This window comes from Leopardus geoffroyi, chromosome A1, assembly GCF_018350155.1.
Source record: "Leopardus geoffroyi isolate Oge1 chromosome A1, O.geoffroyi_Oge1_pat1.0, whole genome shotgun sequence".
Classification (NCBI taxonomy): Eukaryota; Metazoa; Chordata; class Mammalia; order Carnivora; family Felidae; genus Leopardus; species Leopardus geoffroyi.
The window spans coordinates 113,342,391-113,358,447 of record NC_059326.1 but is presented as its reverse complement, the minus strand read 5'-3'; the positions used below and the strand labels follow the sequence as shown (position 1 = coordinate 113,358,447).

Below are 16,057 nucleotides of genomic sequence, written 5' to 3'. Positions count from 1 at the left end.
TACCAGAACACCAGAATGTCTCATATTAAAAAGACTGATCAGGTATGTCTGGGTTGCTCAGTCGGTTAAGTGTCCGACTCTTGGTTTCGGCTCAGGTCATGATCTCATGGTCTTGAGATGGAGCCCTGAATCAGGCTCTGAGCTGGCAGCATGGAATCTTCTGGGGAGTCTCTCTCTCTTCCTCTCTCTCTGGCCCTCCCCGCCTCAAAATAAATCTATAAGCTTTTTTTTTTTTTTTTAACAAAGACCGATCGGCACAAGTGCTGGCAAAGGTGTGTAGGAACCAGTACTCTTCTGTGTTGCTGGTGGGAATGTAAAATGGTGTAGCCATTCTGGAAAACAGTTTGGAAGTTTCTTAAAGTACTATATGATCTAGCCGTTCTGATTATAGGTCTCTACCCGAGAAAAATGGAAGCACATGTGCGCGGAAATAGCTGTTCACATGTGCTCATGGCAACTTTATTTGTAACAGCCAGAAATCACAAATAACCCAAATATCCATCAAGCAAATAGATGAACAAATGGGATACATCTCTACAATGGAATGCCATCCAGAAATAAAAAGGAATGTGCTGCTGGCCCATGTAACAACAAGAATGAATATTACAATAATTAGGCTGCGTGACAGCCAGACCAAAAAAAAAAAGGATGTACTATTTGATGACATTAATATAAAACTTCAGAAAACACAGCTCATCTCTAGTGACAGCAGATCCATGGTTTCATGTGGTGGGGGAGGGGGGAGGAATAGGAGGGCAGGGTTCCACGGGGGCAGGAAGAACCTTTTAGGGATGATGGATGTGTTAATTATCCTGATTACAGTGATGGTTTCGTGAGTGTGTATGATGTGTATTTATCACAGCTCATCAAATTTGGACACCTTAAATATGTATAGTGTATTGTATGCCAACTGTACCTCCAATGCAGCTGTTTAGAAAGTTTTAAAAAACGGTGATCAGAGCTGTAGAGTATGTCTTGAACTTAGCACGTTCTTCTACTTCTGCACCGTGAATTTCCACGTTCCTTTTTTTTGGTGCTGCTATCCTCCACCACTTTGTAGCCTCATCAAGGCTGAGTAACGTCCAAAAATAGAGTTGACACTTCTCAAAGGTGGTACCAGTAAAACATTGAAAGATGAAAAGATGCGAGTTACCGTGAACACTCAGTCACTCTGGATTCTTCTTTCCTGGAGAAGTCTCTGTACTCGACATGTGTCCGAGATTGTAACATCCCCTTGGGTTCAGAGCCCAGTTGTCATTTGTTGGCATTGTCCTTCTGCCCTTCTTGGAGAAGCACAGGTCTTGGGAGATTGAGCAGTAGCCAGAAGGGCAACTGTGGGGGTGGCTGAGATGGCAGAGGGCAGGTCTCCTAGGGTGGTCTGCGGGGCCTGCCGCCCTGGTGGCCTTTCAGGGAAAGTCTGCTTGGGCCAGAGGGATGGTTAAGGTTCGCCGCACGGCAAGAAGAAACTATGCAAAGTATATAAATGCCTAAGTGACAAGAACCAGTGGTGAGTGCAGGTGAGGGGAACGACTGACATGTTTGACATGGTCGCTGTGACTGATATGACAAAGCGTTAGTCCTGTAGGTGACAGGGGAACAAGGGAGATGGTGCCTCTGAGGGCTGCGTGCTTAGGAGGGGCTACTGTACGTTCTAACTCTGCAAACGTTGAGCTCCACTCACTGATGCCTGTCTCAGACCTCCAAGTGCGCAGAGTTGGAGAGGCCACGCAGTTTGCTGGGGCCAGCTTGGGACCTTCTTCCAGGCGGGGTAGGTAGCTTTTCTAGTCATCACACACACCAATGTGTACCAGACCAGGCCAGACATTACTCCTGCTCCCAGGTTGTTTCTTGGTCCTGGGGAAGACAGACACGGAGACAGAGGGTTTCACAGGTCAGCAAGCTGAGAGGTGTAGAGGCATGGGCAGGGCGAGGCCCTGCATGGGAGGATGGAGGAAGTGTTGACACATCCGTATCTTGGTTGAGAGCTTGTTCAGTGGAGCGGGATGGTATAGGCTCACATCCTGGTTTAGCTTGTTAGCCGTGTGACCTTGAACAAGCTCTGAAGCCTCTTGGTGCCCCAGTTTCCCCGCCCTCGCCAAGGCTTATGTATTTCTGAGACAGGGTCCTATTGGAGGACTGAGTGATAGCAGCTTTGGCCATGGCCTGACCGTTCCTGAGCTGGAGGGAGTGGACAGAAATAGGACCCTAGCTAAGTCTGCCAGATACGCAGGGGAGCAGTTAACTGGGCCTAGGTCTGCTCCTTCCTGGAAAGCCCTCCCCCCACTGTAAGGAATTGAGCAAAAGCAGCCCCTCTAATCACACAGCCAGAGACAAGAGCCTACTCTAGAAGCCCTCTCCAAGGGCCATCTTTGTGTTCCCTGACCTGGGCTTGTAGTCCAGGCCCGCCATTTGCCCTGCCAGTCCACACCAGAACCAGTGCCCATGCCACATTGGGTGTCAACCCTGTGCCACTCTCCATGCTCCGCACATGACATGACAAGATCGTGCTTAATTCTCACACCGATCTTCTCAGGTGGGAACTAGTATTAAACCCCTTATTGAAATAATGAAGACATAGAGCCTCAGCTGTGAACATTGCTGTGGTCTCTCAGCTCCTAAGAAGAGAAGCCGGCCTTTACCATAATGTCACCCTGATGAGTGGCAAAGTCCAGACAGTCCTAATCCCAACACCACTAAAGTCAATCAGGTAGAGGGGTGGAATGCACTTAGAGATGGCAAGGAAATTGGATCTTAATTATAAATATTTTTAAAGAAGTTTCTTTTTCTTGACTTTGAAGAAATACTACGGTTGTAGTCTAAGGATCTATTAATCTTGAATTGGCAAATAAAAGCATAAATAATGGCCTGGGCTAGTTCATGGATTTCTTAAACTGAACTGTGCTGCATTGATGATTTGTTTTCAAGTGTCACCAGCAGCCTCTTTTCCTGAGTAGTTGAAATGTTCCCTTACAGGGTCATCTGCATTACTTCCTCCCCTTCAGAAGACCCTCTCTTCCCTAAACTGTGATTGGATGGCCTAGGCTCAGCTCAGAGCCCTGATCCGGGTATCTCGGTGTTGGTGGCTTGGTGCTGGTGGCTTGTAGTGGAGAGCGTGGTCTCCCTAGATGACAGCTGACCCCATTGGCCCTGCCCCTGCGTGGTGCTGTCTCCCAAGTAACTGCCCCCCCAGAGCCCCCAGCCTAGAAGTGGTCGTCATGGAAACATATTTTTGTTTTGTCTTGGTTAGTGGCTACTATTTGATTACAGACAAGTGGAAAGAGTGGAGTGCCTCCCCTCAGAAGCATAGCTTGTGACTGAGCAAGTTCAAGGGCTGCTACAGACATTGGGAGGCTGAGGACGGGACGGGTTGCGGGGCCCCCTTGGGGCAGCCCTGTCCACACCACCCCATTATTGTATCACATAAAAAAAGTGCTTTTGTCACAGGCTCTCGGTGCTGACAGCTTCCCCAATGGTCTCCTGGGTGACCCCGCCTTCCCAGTGAGGGTGCTCCCCTCGCTCCTGCCCACCCCTCACCCTCCCGTGTTCTTCGGTACCGCCTGGAGCTGGAGCTGTGCGGAGAGAGGAAGGGTTCCCGAGGTTACTTGGTTTTCACAGCTCACAGGTTTTCTTGATTGCATGTTTTGTAGATCCACATTTTTATCCCTGTAGCTGTCATTTTTCTTGACCTGCTATTTCAGTCACTCAAAACAGTGTTACTATATCGCGTTGGAATTTCTCAGGCTTTTTTCCCTTCATGAAGTTTTCATCAACCTAGGGAGAATAATAGCTAATGATGAGAATGGAGAGCCGCAGCCGACTTGACCCAGCTTCCCACCGGTGGGCGGGCCCGGCTGTCAGGAGCAGGGCCGAGCAGCCGGGGTGCTCCGCTGGCCCTACTCCCGCTGTGCCCTGGGTGTTGGCCGCTCCGCATCCAGTCCGGTCCTCACCACCCTGGGATAAATCGGTTTTGTTCTCATTTTCGCAGAGGAAGAGCAGACCATCCCCAAAAGGTGGTTCCTTGCCTGAGATCCTACAGTTATAAGTGACAGAGGTGGATCTGAACCTAGACGTAGCAGAACCCAAACAGCGTCGGTCTTTCTCGATACTTGAAGCACGTGAACTGTTCACCTTGGCTGGTTTCACGGCAGCGTGGCACATTGACAGAATGGCGTTTGGATGGCCTGCAAGATCTGCTCACTCAGATGCGTGATTGGCATCTCCCATTTGCTGTGGCCCAAACAGATGATTCTTCTCATCGCCCACGGTCTCTCTCGTGGCTGCTAAGACTCTGCTCTCAACCCGGTGACTCGGGCCCCTCTTGGTCTCCCCATTTGTTCTCATCCTCTTCAGCTGATCCGTTAGCCAGCCTTGTTCTCTCTTACCTCCACATGGTAGCATGATTTGACTCTGGGTCATCACTGCTGTCCCGTGACACTGGTGCCACCGTCTTTTTGCACGTGGGCCCCCACTTGGCCTCCTCACTGGCCTCTCTGTTTCCATCAGTGTTCTCTGAGGTTTGTTCCTCACAGAGCAGCTGAGCAAGCGATCCAAACACCTGTGCGCTTCCCGTCACCTGTACAACGACGTCACAAATCCTTATTGTGCTCCCCAGGCCCGCCATGACCTGGCCTCATTCTAACCATATTTTACCGTGCCTCTCTGTCCGTTGCTCTGTCTGATCACCTTGGTGTGCATTTCTCCCTGTAGCATGCCGAACTGGTCCTGCATCGGGGATTTTGTGCATGCCATTCCCTCTGCCTGAATGTCTTTCCACCAAAACTTCACATGACTTCCTCCTTCTCATCATTCAGGTCTTAGCTGAAAGGTCCCCTCCTCTGAGAACCCCTCCTTGACCACCCACCACACAACAGAGCCAGCTTTCCCCTCAGTTACTTTCTAATCTGTTTCTCTGCTTTCTTCATACTGATTACCTGTGTCTGCAATGATCTCACTTCACTTGTTCCTCCAGACTGTATAGCAGACTGCTCAGTTTCTAGAGTAGTGTCTACACAAAGGAAGTGCTCACTCAATATTTGTGAACGAAAGATTTGATGATTGAATGATGTATAGAGTTCTCAAAATGTGCCAGAGTAGCTTTGGAGTGTAGCTCTGGGCTTCTTCCAGTCCAGAATCTCTTGGGGCTGGGGGATGATTTTGCCCTTCTGCCCACTGATGAGGATGATAGTTTGTTCAGATTGCCTTCTGGGAACCCCGGGGAGATAGGGAAGTACAGGATCTTGATGCTAAATACAAAGATGCCACTGACTGCCCAGACACTGATGTGTGCCGATACGCAGGTTTGAAAGAAACAGGAAAGCTGGGTGAAAGTGACAAAAAGTGTGTCCATCTGTCTGTATGTTCATCTGTCTCTCCTTCCATTCACCCGGGATGAACTGGGTGCTTGTTCCTCTCTGGGCATTGCAGATGTAAAAATGTATTAGGTGAAATTCCTGGCCTCCTAGATTTTCCATTTCAGAAGGGGAAATGGAAAGTCTTGTGTTGGTAAGTGGCTTCCTAATAAAGGTGGGCATGTGCAGAGCACCACATGGGCACGCAGGAGGGCCTCCTACCTCTCCTGACAAGTTACGGAGAGCCTCCTGAGGAGGTGATGGCTGAGCTGTATACGAGAAGTGTGAAGGATGCTGACAGAGGTGGGAGTGAGCCCTGATGCCCCCCCCCTCCCTTCACACAAGCCTAGGAACTCCTGCTTTTCCTCCAGATCATAAGCGCCTCCCCTCATGCCCTCGGGCTGGTCGTGCCCCTTGTTGCATATCTCACCCGTGCTGCATACCTTTTATTCTTGGCATTCACCATAGTTAAAGTCTAATTTTCTATTTGTAGGCTTACTAAATTAGTATCTCTTTCCTCCAGTAAACTATGAGTAACTTAGAATAGGAACCACATTTATCTCTGGCTCACTGCTTCATCCCCAGCAGCTTACCCAATGCCTAGCACAGAGAAGTGACTCAGTCAGTAGACACTTGCGTATCGAACATCGGTGGATGGGGAAGGGAGAGAGATGAGGCCAAAGAGGTGAGCAGGGGTGCACCATGGAGGTCTCTATGTGGCCTCCTGATGGACTTGACAGGAAAATAATGGAAATGAGAGTTTATTGTGTCCTTAAGGACTGACATGATGGAGTAGTTTGGGGAACCCTTTTTTGTCTTACTGGAAGGAGTAGCTTGGTGAGCAAATGTAATCTAATGTAAAAATCTGTACAGACAAATGAACTCCCATTTCTGGAACTCTCAGTCCTGGACAAAAGACCTCAATTCACCATTTACTGTATGTGTACCTTCACACCAGCTTTGTGTCCAGCCCCGGGAATGACAGAGATGAACCATTCAAAGCCCTTGCCTCGGGGTACTCTGCGTTTGGAGGCGGGGGCTGATCTGTGATCCTCCAACAGTGAGCACACTTGGACCGCTGATAAGGAGGAAGGCTTAGAGAGCCTGGGAGCCAGAGGGACCCAGAAATTCATGTAAATGTGGCTGTCCAAGAAACTGTTATTTTTATTTGCCCTTGATTGTAAACCAAGACTTAAATGTAGAGGCTGCCGATGGACACATCTCCACTGAGAGATGTGCCCAGGCTCTTTCCAAGTACGGCCCAGGGCATTTAGCTGCCTTGTATTCATGCTTTTTAAGACGGAATTGTGTCTCACCTTCATCTACAGTGAGGGTTTTATTATTTCAGTTTAGCATAACCCTTGGGAGTGTCGTCTTGTGCTGGTTTTGTGCTGTTCTGCTAGTCCCCGTTACTTTCTATCCCTGGCTACAGTGCCTGCAGCTTGTAGGCACTCAGTAAATGTTGGTGAAAGGAAGGGTTGGAGTAGAGAAGAGACGGTCCCTGGAAAGATATAGGAAGTGACTTTCAGGCTACCACGTTTGAAGGCAGAGCCCTCAAACTCATAAACTGTCAGGTTCGTTAGATACACCTTTGCACCCATCTGGCCCACTTCACCATGCCTGTCTTTGTGTCTCTGCTAGTGTTCGCCTCTTGCCCATTGAACACAGAGAGGTGGGAAGGAAAACTGTGGCCCGAGTTTCCTTATTCTTGTGTTGCTTTTTCTTTGCGTCTTGGCTCAGATCCATGGCTGTATAAGCATGTAAGGAGATGAGGGAGGAGGTAGCCTGGAATCTGAAACTGAGCCAGAGAGTACTGTGAGAAAGAGAATGTGCTTCATGATGACAGGTGCCTGAGAGTCTCAGGAGAATCAAGTTGCTTCTTGTCAAAGCCCCTTGCTTGAAAGCCCAGGGGAACAAAGGGATTTTCCTTTTACAAAATCTGCCTATTCTATTTGTGCCATGACCCCTTTTCTCTTCCAACTTGGGGACTCTGGAGCTTTTGAGAGGTGTTTCATGCTTTCAAGATGAAACTCTGCATAGCGTCTGAACTTGACTGAGTCTGCTCTTTCATTGACTTTAGGCAGCAAAAATGCTTGCTGTGTTGTGGTCCCCCTACTTGGCTGTGCCTTGGGGAGTGTGGAGGCAGGATTGGGCATGGTGCCTGCCCTCTAGGAGTCGGCACTTTAAAAGCTGCCACTGCAGTGGAAGTTCACATGTCCCCCAGCAGTCTGTATCTGCCTGCCAGATGCCTGCCATGCACACAGGGAGGAAGGCCTGGATACGACCAGAGACAGAGACTAGGGGTTCAGGTTCCCTCCTGCAGACCAGGACAACAGAAGCGCTCCAGGGTGGAGAACAGAGCTGGGATTCTTCTCCTTCTCCCAGGGTGTTATGATTCACGGATGTGTTTGTTGGCTAATTGCTTCTCTGTGAGAAGTTTGGAAATTACACAGCAATTTTGTTGACAAAAGGATGAACTTCAAATTGCTGTTTCGCAAAAAATCGTTTTGTTCTTGAGGCAAGCTCAACCCTTGTTCATTGAAATAGAATCTTAAAACTAGCATCTTGTCTCACGTGGGATTTGCACATTTTGTTAGAGAAAATATTGCTTCCATTTCTGTTGTTCTAAATGATGGACCGTTTCCAAGTTGGTTCCATTTCTCCATGGACTCCCAACCAAGTAAATGAGCAAAAAATACCTAGCACCAAGTGTTAGATCCAGTGTTTATATTCCAGCCAATTATTTGGGGAGTAGAATGTCCAGCCTGCTGGTGGCCTCGGTCACATTGCTAGGTACTTCAGAAGATGCCCTTGTCTTCCTTGTTAAAGCTCAAACCATAGAGCTATCTTTTATGGTTACAAGCTCTCTAGTGAGGACTTCCAAAGTATCTTTAAAAATGAGTTTTGAAAAGCTTACTCTCTAGCTGCCATCTTGCGTCCCCACGTGTATGCGCCTAATCTCAGCTGGTCCACCCGAGACCCCCTGAGCGCCAACCCTAGCCCCCCGCGTGGTCCCATTTCCTCTCCAACAAGATGAAGGAAACTATCATGAACCGGGAGAAACTCGCCAAAGCTGCAAGCACAAATACACGTTGGTGGGAAAGGAACTGCTCGCCGAAAGAAGAAGGTGGTTCATAGAACAGCTACGGCAGATGATAAAAAAACTTCAGTTGTCCTTAAAGAAGTTAGGGGTACACAGTATCTCTGGTATTGAAGAAGTGAATATGTTCACAAACCAAGGAACAGTGATCCACTTTAACAACCCTAAAGTTCAGGCATCCCTGGCAGCGAACCCCTTCACCATTACAGGCCATGCGGAGACAGAGCAGCTGACAGAAATGCTCCCCGGTATCTTAAACCAACTTGGTGCTGACTAGGTTAAGAAGGCTGGCTGAAGCTCTGCCCAAACAATCTGTAGACGGAAAGGCACCACTTGCTACCGGAGAGGATGATGATGATAAAGTTCCAGATCTTGTGGAGGATTTTGATGAAGCTTCCAAGAATGAAGCCAACTGAATTGAGTCAACTTGTGAAGACGATAAAGCTTGAAGAAGTGACTGGGAGCTGCTACTTTATATTATGACTGCTTTCTAAAAATTTTGTTCATGGATATGATAAAATCTAGATCTCTAATATTTTTAAGCCCAAGCCCCTTGGACACTGCAGCTCTTTTCAGTGTTTGCTTACACACAATTCATTCTTTGCAGCTAATTAAGCTGAAGAAGCCTGGGAATAAAGGTTGAAACAAGATTAGTAAAGTTCTTTGCCTAGTAAAAAAAAAAAAAGCTTACTCTCAGTATTTATACTTCTTTTTTCCCTAAAAAATAGTGTAGATTTGGATATTTCTGTCTCAGTATGAGATGATGCATCTGATGGGACTTTGGAGTTGAGTGGGCATCCAGGTTCAGTGGAGAATATCTCTTTATGAAAGCCTCATCTGCTTTGCATGGCTTCCAGAAGTCATTCCCTCGGTTTCCTATTGAATGAAATTGTAAGCAGGTGTGCTGGTGAGGTCACTCGGGAGATACTGAGAGACAGTAGCAGAGCTCTCCAGGTTCCTGGGTATGAAGGAGACCTTGATAGTATCCTACTGCCCTCAGGTCACTGGCACCAAGGCCCTCACATTGTAGAAGGTGTGGGAGAAGGAGGAGGGTGGCCACATCCTGGGAATTAGCATGTTGGCCACTAGGGTTGATGCGTTCAGTATGAGATATGGGCTGTTGCTACAGTTTTGACTTTGGGAGCCTGAAGGCATTTCTGCTTGCCTTCCCCAGCAGGGCTAATGGAAAATTAGAAGCTATTAAGGGAGAGTGGCTGTAAAGATTTTTGGTTTTGTGTTCTTCCATTTTGGTTCAGAGGAGGTGTCAAAGACTTGGATGCTCACGAGCAGGGACCAGGAGGGAGATGGGAAGCCTACAAGGGTGGCGATATGCATGCTCTGTCAGGAGCAGACCCTCTCATCCTCTCTCTGTTCCTGCGTTTCTGTAGCTCCTCATCTAGGTCTCACGTGGCTCTCCAATGCCTCCTACTGGCTAGGGTCGCGTTGTTCTTCCTGGCCTCCTCTCCGGGCACTCAGACTGTGCTTCTCCTCTGCTTGAGTAAATGCAGTAGCTTCTTCTTGCTCCTCATGACAAAAATAGGCTCTAGTTGGAATTTGAAGCCTCTTTCCTAATCTCTGCCCTTGCTCCTGGTCTCCCCCATGCCTTGTTCTTTCCTTGTCTTCAGAACCTTGCACCAAGTTGTAAGGCCACTGAGAAGACTTCTGCCCCCTTGGGTTTGCTGTCTTTCAATTCCCACAGCACTGAGGGTCACTTGCCCTGGTCTACCATGTCACTGTGGCCAATCTGGTAGAATATGCTAGCTGATCCATTTGTTAATCTACTTGAAAACTCTTTGAAATCGAGAACCATGACCTTGCTACTACTTTGTGAATCTCTCAACATACAGTTTCTGCCAGAACAAAGGTGATTGGCATGAAAAGCTAAGGACATCGGAGGGGCGGGGGTGATGGTAGGTAAGATGAGTGACAGCAGGATTAGCAGACTTGCTCTACAAGGTTGATAGATTTGACATCCTGATATCATCACTCTTTTTACCTTTCTTTATAAATGCCTTGGAGCAAGCCAGTCAGGTGATTTGTATCCCCAAGTAGAAACACGCCCATTTGGGAGACAGAGACTGCTCCCCTTTCAAATCTGTGAGAGATTGCTGAGCCCACGAGAAACGGACAGCCATCTCACATGGATTAAAACCAGTGGTGGTAGGAAGTTAAATTTGCCTCATGAGTTTGTAGGAGGTGAGCATGTGACTTCACTTCCATGATGTTGCTCCGAGACTACAGTCACATCTGTGGGCAGCTTTGTGGGATGTAGGCCCTTCCCTGGGGAGGAGACCACATCCATTTTGAGGTAGAATATTCTTTTGGCTAATGCAGGCACAGTGTATTTGAGTTGGGGGGAGGCCTAGAACCTAACTAGTCCAGCCTCTCCTGGTCCCCACTCCTTGACCCCCCAACAGTGTTTATAGACATGAAGACTGAGACCGGAGGAGTCAGGTTATTATCGCAGCAGAGACTAGACCCTGAGTTTCCTGACTTCCACTCAAGAACTTTTCACAGGAGGGTAACAGATGCTTATAGGCACCAGGAAGCTGAGAGAAAACATAGTGTCAGCAGTCCCACGTGTAGAAATCCTGGGTGGATGGTTCCGGTTAAATAGAGCTACCCCTGTGTTTTCCCTGGCTCACATGCTTATTTTGGTTCTTCTTTCCCTCTTTTTTTTTTTCTGCCTGCTTCCTGACTTCCTTTCTGACGTCCCCATTGCCCTCCCTCCCACGAGACTTAGGAAGCCATCTCTCGGCCCCTGAAACATCAGCTGGTGCTGTGCTTCTGGCTCTAACGTTGCCTGCGTGCCATGTCACAGAGCTCCCTGGGTCCCCAGCCCTGGCAGCCATGCCATGCCATTCACTGGGGGAGATGCTGCCGGCTGTTGCTTCCCAGAGAAGCAAGATCTCAAGCCCTCCCGGCTGAGCAGACACCAAAGGCTGTGGGAGTTTTGAGGGTGGGATATCTTGAGGAGATAGCTCTTTTAGATGAACTTGATGACATGAACAACAGTGTTGATCATGATAATAGTCACATAACAATAAAGATAAAATAGCTACTGTTTACTGATGCTGCACCATGCCAAAAGCTTTTTTTACCTCTCTTCTCTCACTTAGTACCTAGCCCCAACATGCCAGTGGTGCTATCCCTGTCTTCCAGAGGAAGACACGGAAGTTCGGAGAGGTGAGGTGGCTTGTCTCCGTTCACCCCTCTCAGGACCCAGACTGAATCAGGGCCTCTTGGGAAGAGCAGAGGTCGGACGGGTGGAGACCTCCAGCCAGCAGCTCATTCACCTGCAGCCGACGAGTGTGGCCGTTGCCTCTAGGGAAGAAGGGAGGTCACTCAGTGACTCTTTCATCCTCTGGCCCTGCTGCCACGTTGTGCACTATCCCCATCATCTGTCTGTTCAGGAGGCTCGGCCTCATGTATTCTTATTTATTGATTTCATTCATTTCCACAAATACCTACAAGGACTTCTCCAGCCGCTGGGGAAATGACGGCTTGTTACATAACAAGAGCATTTGATCAGGACTCAGAAGACATTAGTCACCTTTCAGCTTTCCCGTGTGTTGTCCCGGTAACCTTGGACAAATCGTGTGATTTCTCAGAGACTCCATTTCTTCATCCATCAGACGAAGCCCATGATGACAGAGGCAGCATGGCTGTCCTTGCCCAGTTTCTGCACCGAGGTGGCAGCTGGTTGGGGGACGATGAGCCCTTGACGTATCGTAACCTTTGGGGTGGCTTATGTTGTCCCTGACCAAGAAAGCACGTGGCTGGGCAGAATGTGTCATGGAGAGAGATGACGGGAGAGGAGCAGAGGGAAGGAGCCAGAGTTCTGGAAACAGTTCTTTGCGTATTTCGAGGAGCTCAGGTGTCCTCAGCTGGGAGGCACCAGGTTAACCTAGGGAATGGGATGGGAAGATTCAGGGCCCTTCTTAGGAAAAGGAAGGAGGACCAGATGGGGAGTCCCGGTGCTAAACACTCCCAGAGCATTTTTCATTTCATTTGCCTTAAATAAAACAGCGCTTGAAGTAAGTGTTGTTGTTATTTTCAGTCTACAGATGGGCAAACCAGACTCAATTAGCATGTGGCAACCCTGGGATCAAGCGGAAGTCCTTCAGACTGCAAAGCCCATGGCCCCAGCCCTGAATGGAGCTGCCTTGTGGGAGCAGGAAGCGGGGAGGGGTTTTGTGCAGGTGAAGCTATAGTCTGATGCCATTTCCCACCCATCTGATTAGCGAATACCTGAAGAACCTCGCAGGCTTTCCAAGTAAGGATCAAAACTAATGAGTGCAAAACTTAAGTAGGTATAGGCCTCATCATTTCTGTCATTGTCATCCACTTGAGTACTGGTGGAACAGGAATGGACTTGGCCATTTTCTTTCACAAGGGCGTGTACCTGACCTTCCTGGTCATCATTCCCCTAGGAAGGGTAAGGTTCTTCTTCTCCAGTGCATAGAGTGGATGTGTTCTTAGTGGTGGCTAGGACACAAGTCTCTTTGCCTGAAGCATCTCCTTCCAGCCCTCCCTGTCAGTAGCCTGCCTGCTCCCTCCTTCTGGTGTCACAAAGCCGGTGGGGAGGCCGGCCAGCAGCTTTACACCCGGTACAGATGGTGAGTGGGATCATTGCACTGGAGCTGAGCTTCTGTTTGGGGAAATGTCACTTTCCTGCTCTTGCCTCTCAAATGCCTCAGAGCTATGGTTTGTCATGGCCCTAAATTTAAATCTTGGTTTTTCCTTTCTAGTAACTTACGGATCCTTTCTGACAGCTCCCGTTAGGTCCGTGTCACACGTTGCTATCCTTGGTCACCTGCCCTGTGCATGTGTGCGCCTGTGTGTCGTGGCATGAGGTGGGGGCAGTTCTGGATGATCTCAGCGGGGCTACTTAGGGGACCCTCAGACTTGTGACTTCCTTTTGTGGTTTGTTTCTCCGGCTGCTGAGAGTCCCTTCTGTTAGAATTGCTTATTTGGTTGTGTTCTGGAACCATGGTAACTTTATAATTTTGTTCTGATTATAACTGCAATAAATACAGTATATTTGTCTGTGGCAAATTATGTGCTCTGTATAAATCCCCTGCCTTCGAAACACGGTGGATCCCTCCAAGGGCCCATTATTTCCCTGGAAGGCTGAGCTTGTGGATAGCCGGGGAAACACCCGGAACCAGTGAAATGGTGACTGTTCCTGAAGGAGGGAATGGGTCACTAGACAGCTGAAGAGAGATTCTGGAGATTGAAAAACTAAGTGACATTTTCTTTCTGATATAACCGCTTCTGTGGTCCTGTAATGTCTTTAGCAGGACATTTATTTTTTACTAATACGTCTCACAGGGAGCTTTTTGAGGGGGCGGGGGGATCAAAGTGACGAGTTCCTCTCGAATAGTGGCTTCTCGGTGGCCCCCTGGACTGATTCTGCTTCAGCTCATTTTCATCCCTCAAGTGTTTTCTGGGTCCCAGTGACAGCCCAGGCCCCGAGAGGAATGCTCAGGAAGGTGAGCCTTTGCCCACCAGGACTGTACAGTCTGCAAGGAAGAAGAGAGTCGTCAATCACCCCACCGTGGCTCCAGCTTCTGGGGCACGTCCTGCTGCTGCACAGCAATGCCGTTATCAAGCAGAAGGGGCAAACCCACCTTGTGGGGCTGGCATTTATGGCATCTTTATGGGTGACAAGTGAAGTGACTCAGGCACCCTGGGCACGGTCCCCAAAGCAGCTGCGGCTGCCTGAGTCTGCGTGGGGATGAGGGTGGGTCTGGCAGGGGGGAATGAGCACTGGTACTGTGCCAGGCACCCAGCTGAGTCCTAACCATAATCCTAATTAATCCTCACAGCTCAGGGAGGCAGGTTCCATTAGCATCCCCATTTTATGTATGCGGAAACTGGGCATCACCACCTGAAGTGACTTGGGGTGCCTGGGTGGCTCAGCCGGTTAAGCATCTGACTCTTGATTTCATCTCAGGTCACGATCTCATGGTTCATGGGTTCGAGACCCACATCAGGCACTGCATGGATGGTGCGGAGCCTGCTTGGAATTTTCTCTCTGTCTCTCTCTGCCTCTCCTCTGCTCGATTATGCATGCTCTCTCTCAAAGTAAACAAACGAACAAACTTAAAACAAATTAAATAAAAAGAAAGTTAAGTGACTTGCTCTAGGACAATGAGTGAGCAAGCAAGAGTTGATAGTGGAGTCTGGGTTTGTCTGTCTCCAAATTCCTGACTCCTGTAGGATTCTTATTAGATCCTTGTTTACTTCTGTCACACTGGAGGGACAGAAGCTTGGCCAGGCTCCCCAGGAAGAAGGCTCAAACATCATCCATTCCTTCCATGGACAGGCATGGTAGGGCCGACAGGTATCCTAAATATATCGTGTGCCTTTCATCTCTCCCCCAGTGCATGCTCTGTGTCTGGCTTTGTGCTAAGCACTTGAAACACATCATTTCATTCTTTGTTGATTTTTTTCTAGCATCTGGCTTCCTTTTCTAGAATGTAAGCCCCTAGAGGATAACACAGTTGCCTCTTTTGTTCCCTGCTATATCACTATCAACTAGAATATTGCCTGGCACATAGTAGGTGCTCCACAAAAATGCTAGTTGCATAAATGGATTATATCATCCCATTGAGTCAGGTATTATTATATCCTCCATTTTATAAATTAGGAAAGTCGGGAACAGGAGGCTTAACTCACTTTCCCATAGCTAGGAAGTCTGGAGCCAGGGAGGATTTGAACTCACTCTGGCTCGTTCTCATGCCTCTGCTCTAACCCCTCTCTGATCCTGGGAGGTCAGCAGTGTAGCTGCCGAGGGTTTAGGTGGCTGATACACTGGCTTCCCTCTGAACTTCACACGTGGCTTCCTCCCAAGGCAGCAAAGGGAAGGCGTTAATTGATGAGCTTAATTATCTGTGGCAGGGACACGGTGAAGGTGCCACAATGTGAGTGCTCATTATTACTTTGTTGTGCAGGATTCCCCCAAACGGGAGGGAGCACGCACGTTGCAACAGGCTCTGTGAGACAGTATCTGTTCCATTTCTTTTATGGGGGTTCCCTCCCACCCTCATCCAGAGCTTGGTGTTAGACTGTTTGAAAAATCACTCAGCTGTATGAAACAAAAATTATGTTACATGCGGAGCCGCTAGCTTCCTGGAGATCACAGTTGGCCTTCCTTAATGCATTTTGGCCTGATTAACACAGGTTCTGGATTGATATCAAAATACACAAGGAGAAACTTGGTAGGAGTGGGAGGAGACTAGTTTGAACTTTCTAACTTTGAAATCACAGGAAGCAAAGCCTTGTGTGAAGCTTGGAGCCAAGGACAAGATGTGTAACGAGCTCCTGGATCTTTGAAGTGGTGTTGCCTTGCTCAGACTTCTGTAGACTGAGGCGCTGTCCAGACTCTGCCGCCTTCCTGGTCCCGTTTCATGCCCAAGGACACGAGGCTGGGGTGCACATCTAAGGTTGATTGACCCTCAGAAGCTGCACCACCTTCTCCTGTGTCTTCTTTCCTTGGTACCTGGATGACTGTCCTGCATCTTCATTTAAACTCACCCTTGGGGGGTCGCCTGGGCAGCTCAGTCAGTGAGTATCCGACTCCCCGTTTTGGCTCAGGTCGTGA

General features: G+C 48.6%; 1 protein-coding gene and 1 pseudogene across 2 annotated transcripts in view; both read left to right on the top strand.

Annotated features, from left to right (window-relative positions):
- SPOCK1 (SPARC (osteonectin), cwcv and kazal like domains proteoglycan 1) overlaps positions 1-16,057 on the top strand; it is a 516,437-nt gene that overhangs the window by 395,446 nt on the left and 104,934 nt on the right. The gene's annotated exons all lie outside the window — the stretch shown is intronic.
- LOC123604113 lies at positions 8,186-9,101 on the top strand (annotated as a pseudogene).